Source organism: Protopterus annectens, chromosome 6.part1 (genome assembly GCF_019279795.1).
Source record: "Protopterus annectens isolate FY-2018-M chromosome 6.part1, PAN1.0, whole genome shotgun sequence".
NCBI lineage: Eukaryota > Metazoa > Chordata > Ceratodontiformes > Protopteridae > Protopterus > Protopterus annectens.
Genome location: NC_056738.1, coordinates 160,112,382 through 160,118,835, shown reverse-complemented (window position 1 = coordinate 160,118,835; position 6,454 = coordinate 160,112,382).

Genomic DNA, 6,454 nt, shown 5'->3' with positions numbered 1-6,454 from the left:
GGTCTCTGTGCCAAACCACAAATAAGTAAATGAAAAAAGGCACAGCTGTTCCAGCTTTAACGTACGAAAAACTTTTATCGCACAAACCACAGAAGGTAGACCACACAAATAACGCTGCTACAGTTGTCTTACACGTTTTCGTCAGCTAACTTCATCAGAATTAAGTAACCACATCAATTCCTCCCTATATATGCATTGGTAATTTAATTTAATCCAATTAAGTCATCCACCCATTAATTACACTTAATTAAATGTGTAATGTCAAACAGCATAAAGGACAGACTTGTAACTATAAAATTTCAAGTGTTGCACAACCAATAAATAGTACATATACTGTTGATAAATAAAACTTATAAATGAGGTAGCATACCAGATCTAACCCTTCCTCCCTTGTAATATACTCTTTATTTCATGTTTTTTTTAATTAATAATTGTGATGATGGTTAAGGTGTTTATCTTACAAACACAAGGAGGAGGGTTTGATTCTCACACGAGTTAATTGGCTAGGATTAAAATGGCCCACAATGACAGTTAGCTTAGCAGTAATCTATGAACCTATAACAATACATAACAAATTCACACCAATGACTCTTCTGTATTCCTCATCCTTTCCATACTAATTTCCTATTTTTCACAATCTATGCATAGCACCTTAATATTATTTTGTTTTACCTCCTTTTCTAATATTACTTGGTCTGCGCCATATCCTTTATGTTTAATTTTTTCATCTTTAATAATCCCATCTTTTCATATGCCTCACTAAGCACCACAACTTTGTTTCCACTGCTTCTCTAGTTCTAGTTATTGACACTACATGATCTACATACAACAATATCTCTCTACGTGCTTCAAAACTTCCCAACCTTGGTCTCAAAAGTTCTCTAATACTTTCTGTACTACTACATTTTTATAATCAGCAAAAAAGAAAAGACACAGGGGCACCCCTGTTTTACAAATGTCGTTATCATCCACTCATTTCCTATTAAAAAAAAACATTATTTGCAGGCCTAACATCTGAAATCTCGTAGATATTCATAAATAATTGTTACCCATTCCCATCCTGCTTTATTTAAACTTCCATTTTAGTATATTTAACAAATTCATCTGTAAAACTGTTAGAATTATTTTCTAAATCTGTACTTTCTAAAACTCCTTCTTTATTTTTTGCAAATCCTTCATAACATCTCCCTTTACCTTCTAGCTTCTTCCCCTTCCTCCCTTGTAATATACTCTTTATTTCATGTTTTTTTAATTAATAATTGTGATGATGGTTAAGATATTTATCTTACAAACACAAGGAGGAGGGTTTGATTCTCACATGAGTTATATGTATATATATATATATATATATATATATATATATATATATATATGAGCCCACCTTGTAATTTCCACAATTCTGATGTTTTAAATACCGACGGTTAGAACTTCGAGGTGGTGGAATCTCAAAATCTGTCAATGGAGATTACCGTACAGTGCAGAATGGGAACATTGCCATTCTCTTCATTGTAGTGTGATCTCAGAGTTGGTATATTTATGTTGTAGGGGTGTGGGGGTGCAGGAGGGCTTGCCCCCCTGCAAAAATGCGATTTGTGATGTATTTTTGTTTTAGTTTTTTTTTTTAATTTCAAGATTTTATATATATATATATATATATATATATACATATATATATATATATATATATATATATATATATATATATATATATATATATATATATATATATATATATATATATATATATATATGACTTGTAGCTTCGCTTTTTCTAGTCTCTTATAAAGCTTATATTCTATGCCCCCTCTCCCCAGGAAGAATAAATTCTAACCTTTTGTTGCATGTTCTAGAATTCTTCCACTATTCATTTAACCTACTGACCATCATGTTGTGGAATGGTCTTCTTGCTTAGTCTTCTTCTTCTTCTGCACTTAAACTCAAGTGTTTCAATATTATATATTTCAGGATTTTGCAAACTATTTATATCATTATCATCCCCCACCCATTCTTAAGACTAAAGAAAATCTGTTTTTCTGTAGCATTTTGCCTTCTTACTGAACATCTATGTCTGATATATAGACATACCTCACAACTGCCCTGATTTTGCAGAATGTTCCAGATTATGCTATATATTTTGCCTTATTCCTAATCAGTGAAGGTTACAGTCAATAACAAAAAACATTAGAGTTTCATACTTCCTATTGACCATAAAATGCATATTGCTGCAGAACTTGCACTATTGAAACAAACAAATACAAAACAAAACAATGATAAAAACCACACATGCAAGACTGCAGAGATTCCAAAAAAAAAAAAAAAAAAGGTCCAGGAATGAAAACCTTGTTAAGTGCTTTTGTTTTATTCAATAATAAAACTGCAATGTTGTTCTATTGACTTTTAAGTGACAGTAGTGTGTAAAGCTTGTCTCTGATTTTAGGCCTTTCTGCTCCAATTATTTTTTTGGCTTTGACCTGAAATCCTGGGCAAAAAAGTTGAGATATGCACACAAAGCATTGAAGAACATTTTAGGATTTGAAATCCTTTTCTTAGAATAACCCAGTTGATTTGAACAGAGTATATTTGATTGTGTTAAAATTAATATCAGTCATATCATGAAAAGTGACAACTTCATAGCATGAAGTTCACAAACCTAATAAAATAAAGATACTCTCTCAATTAAGAACCAAACACAAAGGTGCAAGTGCATAACCAAAAAAAATCACTAGTTCTGTGTAAGTCCTTGAATGTATTAGGATGAAAGTGCTTAACAGGATGTTAATTACTTTTGGATTTTAACATTATAAACCAATTGTTGTCACATTAAACTAGATGATTAATTTCAGATTTTAACATTAAAAACAATTGTTGTCACATTAAACTGGACATTGATTACTTTCAGATTTTAACATTAAAAAACAATTGTTGAAACATTAAACTGAATGTTTGGATTTTAACATTAAAAACAATTGTTGGTGCATTAAACTAGATGTTGATGACTTTCAGATTTTAACATTAAAACAATTATTGAAACATTTAACTGGGCATTGAATACTTTCATATTTTAACATTAAAAACAATTGTTGGCACATTAAATTAGATATTGATTACTTTCAAATTTTAACAGTAAAACACAATTGTTGGCACATTAAACTGGATATTGATTATTTTCAGATTTTAACATTAAAACAGCTGTTAACATATTAAACTGAATGTTGATGACCTTCACATTTTAACATTAAAAACAACTGTTGACACAGTAAACTGTATATTGATGACTTTTGGATTTTAACATTAACAAACAACTCTTGGCACATTAAACTGGATGTTGATGACTTTGAGATTTTTACATTGAAAAATAATTGGCACATTAAACTGGATGTTGATGACTTTCAGCTTTTAACATTAAAAAGCAAATAATGGCACATTAATCTGGATGTTGATTACCTTCTGATTTTAACATTAAAAACAATTATTGGCACATTAAACTGCATGGCAATGACTTTCAGATTTTAACATTAAAAACAATTATTGGCACATTAAACTGGATGTTGATGACTTTCAGTTTTTAACATAAAAAGCAATTATTGACACATTAATCTGAATGTTGATTACTTTCTAATTTTACCATGAGAAAACAATTTTTGGCACATTAAACTGGATCTTGATGACTCTGAGATTTTAACATTAAAATATTGTTGGCACATAAAACTGGATGTTGATTTCTTACAGATTGTAACATTAAAAACAATTGTTAGAATATTAAACTAGATGTTGATGCCTTTTGGATTTTAACATTAAAAAACAATTGTTGGTACATTAACCTGGATGTTGATAACTTTCAGATTTTATCAGTAAAAACAACTGTTGGCACATTAAACTGGATGTTGATGATTTTTGGATTTTAACATTAAAAACAGTGATTGGCATATTAAACTGGATGTAGATTACTGTCTGATTTTAACATTAGAAACAATTATTGGCACATTAAACTGGATGATGATGACTTTGAGATTTTAACATTAAAAATTGTTGGCACATTAATCTGGATGTTGATTACTTTTGAATTTTAACATTAAAAAGAATTGTTGAAACATTAAACTGAACATCAGTTACTTTCAGATTTTAACATTAAAAACAATTGTTAACACATTAAAATGGATATTGATTAGTTGCAGATTATAACATTAAAAAACAATTGTCGGCACACGTGACTTTTGAATCTTAACATTAAAAAACAATTTTTGGCACATTAAATTGGATGTTGATAACTCTGAGATTTTAATATTAAAAAACAGTTGTTGGCACATTAAACTAGATGTTGGTGATTTTTGGATTTTAACATTAAAATACACTTGGAACATTAAACTGAATGTTGATGACTCTGAATTTTTAATATTAAAAAATAAATGCTGGCACATTGAATTGGACATGTATTATTTTCACATTTTAACATTAAAATAAGTTCTTGGCACATTAAACTGGATGTTAGTGACTTTTGGATTTTAACAATAAAAACAGTTGTTGGCACATTAAACTGGATGTTGATGACCTTCAGATATTAACATTAAAAAAATTGATGGCACTGGCACATTAAACTGGGTGTTCATAACTTTCACATTTTAACATTAAAAACACTTGTTGCTACATTAAACTGAATGTTGATGACCTTCACATTTTAATATTAAAAACAATTGTTGGCACATTAAACTGGATGTTGATGACTCTTTGATTTTAACAGTAAAAAACAATTGTTGGCACATTAAATTGGTGGTTTATTACTTTCACATTTTAACATTAAAAAACAATTGCTGGCACATTAAGCTGGATGTTGATACCTTTCAGATTTTAACATTAAAAACAATTGTTAGCTCATTAAACTGGATGTTGATAACTTTCACATTTTAAGATTAAAACAATTACTTGCACATTAAACTGGATGTTGATGACTAACATTTTATCATTAAAATCTGTTGTTGGCATATTACAATAGATGTTGATTACTTTCACATTTTAACATTAAAAACAATTGTTGGTACATTGAACTGGATGTTGATGACTTTCAGTTTTTAACAGTAAAAACAATTCTTGGAACATTAAACTGGATGTTGATGATCTTTGATTTTAACATTAAAAACAATTGTTGGCACATTAAATTGGATGTTTATTACTTTCACATTTTAACATTAAAAAACAATAGTTGGCACATTAAGCTGGATGTTGATGCAGTTCAGATTTTTAACATTAAAAACAATCGTTGGCTCATTAAACTGGATGTTGATAACTTTCACATTTATAGATTAAAACAATTACTTGCACATTAAACTGGATGTTGATGACTGTTGGATTTTAATATTAAAACAATTGCTGTCACATTAAACTGGATGTTGATGACTTTAACATTTTATCATTAAAATCTGTTGTTGGCACATTAAAATGGATGGTGATTATTTTCACATTTTAACATTAAAAATAATTGTTGGTACACCGAACTGGATGTTGACAACTTTCAGTTTTTAACAGTAAAAACAATGCTTGGCACATTAAACTGGATGTTGATTTTTGCATTTTAATATTAAAAACATTGATTGGCACATTAAACTGGATGTAGATTATTTTCTGATTTTAATATTAAAAAAATTATTGGCATATAAAACAGGATGTTGATGACTCTGAAATCTTAACATTAAAAAACAATTGTTTGTACATTAATCTGGATGTTGATTACATTGGGATTTTAATATTCAAAACATTTGTTGCTACATTATACTGGATGTAGATTACATTCCTATTTTAAAATTAAAAACAATTATGGGCACATTAAACTGGATCTTGATGACTTTCACATTTTATCATTAAAAAACAACTGTTGGTACTTTAAACTGGATGTTGATTACTTCACATTTTAACATTAGATAACAATTGTTGGTACATTAAACTGAATGTTGATGACTTTCAGATTTTAACAGTAAAAACAATTGCTGGCACATTAAACTGGATGTTGAGGATTTTCACATTTTAACATTAAAACAGTGTTGGCACATTAAACTGGATGTAGATTTATTTCAAACAGTGGTTGGCACATTAAACTGAATGTAGATTTCTTTCTGATTTTAACATTATAAACAATTAGTGACACATTAAATTGAATGTTGACTGAGATTTTAACTTTAAAAAAACAATTGTTGGTGCATGAATTTGGATGTTGACTACTTTTGGGTTTTAACATTAAAAACATTTGTTGGCACATTAAACTGGATATAGATTACTTTCTGATTTCAACAAAAAAACAATTATGGACACATTAAACAGGATCTTGATGACTTTGAGATTTTAACATTAAAAACAATTGTTGGTACATTAAACCTGATATTAATTACTTTCAGATTTTAACATTAAAAAATGTTGCCACATTCAACTGATTATTGATTACTTTCAATTTTTAACATTAAATAGA